The sequence below is a fragment of the Pteropus medius genome, unplaced genomic scaffold, assembly GCF_902729225.1.
Source record: "Pteropus medius unplaced genomic scaffold, Ma_sr-lr_union100, whole genome shotgun sequence".
NCBI lineage: Eukaryota > Metazoa > Chordata > Mammalia > Chiroptera > Pteropodidae > Pteropus > Pteropus medius.
In genome coordinates, this window is record NW_024350397.1 from 6,007,519 (window position 1) to 6,009,647 (window position 2,129).

The 2,129-nt window shown below is 42.5% G+C and overlaps 1 pseudogene; it reads left to right on the plus strand.

Moving 5' to 3' along the window:
- Positions 1–1,589, plus strand: LOC120584087 (sorting nexin-9-like; annotated as a pseudogene).
- Positions 1,590–2,129: the final 540 nt, after the last annotated feature.

The window sequence follows — 2,129 nt, forward strand, 5'->3', positions numbered from 1 at the left end:
ATGGCCACCAAGGCTCTGGTTATGAATGATTTTGCTGCTAAGCCTGGAAATTAACTGATGGCTAATGGTTAACTCATCACAGTTACAAATCTGGATGTTGATGGAGGATAGCTAGAAGAAAGAAATAGCAAAGGAGAATGAGGTCTTGTTCCCACAGACTATGTTGAAATATTGCCCAGTGACGGAAAAGATCCATTTTCTTGTGGAAATTCAGTGGTGACCAAACCTTCCTCGATTCCCTCTTGGCAAATACAGCACAAGCCAATTCATCAGGTGCCAACAGTAACAATCAGGTCAGCAGTTGCAATGGCTCCTGGTCAGCCTGGAGTTCTTCAAAATCTGGAAACTGGGACAGCATGGATAATTTGGGAACCGAGCCACAGAGGTCTACAGTCCAAGGAAACACTTCCAGTAACTGGGATGCTGCCTTTGGTCATTCCTAGGCCCATCAAAAACCAGCAACTTGTGATAATGATAATTGGGATGAAGACTGGAACGACCCCAAGTAATCTCCCTACTTCAAGCATCCATAGTCTGTCAAAGCAAAGGTTCTCAGCATGAAAATAGTTATGCTGGTGCCTCTTCCCTGAAGCTGTCACTTAACAAATTTCCTGGAATGGGAAAACCTGGAATGGAACAGTATTTGTTGGCCAAGCAACCAACAAACAGTAACACTAATCAATCTGTAAACCACAAGTATAAACACTTTGACTGGTTATATGAGCGTCTCCTGGTTAAGTTTGGGTCAGCCATTCTAATACCTTCTCTTATGGATAAGCAAGGCACAAGCCACTTTGAAGAAGGTTTTATCAAAATCCGCATGGAGAGACTTAAGGCACGGATGACCAGGATGTGCCTTTATCCAGTAATTTCAGAGTGAGATTTTCCAGCAATTTCTAAATTTCCAGGATGAAAAGGAATAGAAAACTGGGAAGGAGGCTGAGAAAAATTAGCTAATGGGAGTTATGATATTTGCCACCATAGAACCAGCTGACTTGGACTTTTAGAAATAAAAGAAATGTGATGCTGTTGGTATATTCACCAAAGCCATGCATGATGGCATGAAATTGCTGCTGACCATGGAGCAGGAGCACTGGAAGCGATTCACAGGACCACTACCCAAGAAATATCAGGCCTCGCAGAGTTTAGCAACAGTATTCAGTGCTAGTGGTTATCAAGGTGAAATACAACTGTGTTGCAATACCAGAAGCAGGAAAGACTTATGAAGAAATTGTCAGTCTCATAGCAGAACAGCCAAAGAAAGATCTCCATTTACTAATGGAATGTAATCATAAAGATTTCCTTGGCTGCTTCCCTGATATTATTGGTGTTCACAAGGGAGCAATAGAAAAAGCGAAAGTGAGAAACTGGTTGCAACTAGTAAAATTACCCCACAGGACAAACAGAATATGGTGAGATGTGTCAGTACAATGTCCTGTGCATTACAAGCTGAGAGGAATCACTTTTATACCCATGACTATAACAGTGTCATCTGCCTGTACCTGGAGCAGCAAGTGCAGTTCAATGAAATGATAGCAGAAGAGCTGAAGCAGGCCTTGTGCCGCTTTTCCAACTCTATTTTGGAATAGGATATTAAACGCTAATTATAACATAGAAGTTAAAGCGGGGGAAGCATTTTTAAAAAGTCTATAGCTTCAGCAATTCGGAAACATGCACAACATAAAAAGGGATAATTTGCGACAACGAAAACATACAAGGGGAGGGGAGAAAGGATGGAGCTTGCACAGGTGAATTTAGATAAGATATGATCAGTAGAAAAAGAACTGTTGTTATGTATGAAACTTTTTTTTACATAAACCTAATGATAACCATAAGACCTAGGCTTGTAGTGTGGTCTCTTCCACTTGCCTCAAGATACAGCATAGGCAGCAACCATCCACGGACCACTTTGTAGCTCCGACAAGGTAGCCCCAAGAAATCAAAGGCAGTGGCTGACCTTGGTCTACATGGGAGCCCCTCTCAAAGGTCACAGAACCAACACACCGGAGTCTGGAATCGGACCACAACAGAGTACCATCTGACTAGCCCCATAAACAGCACACCCAAAGGGTGGTCTTATCAGATATATGAGCCTGCTGGGGGAATCCTACTCTGAGAGATCAGCTCAT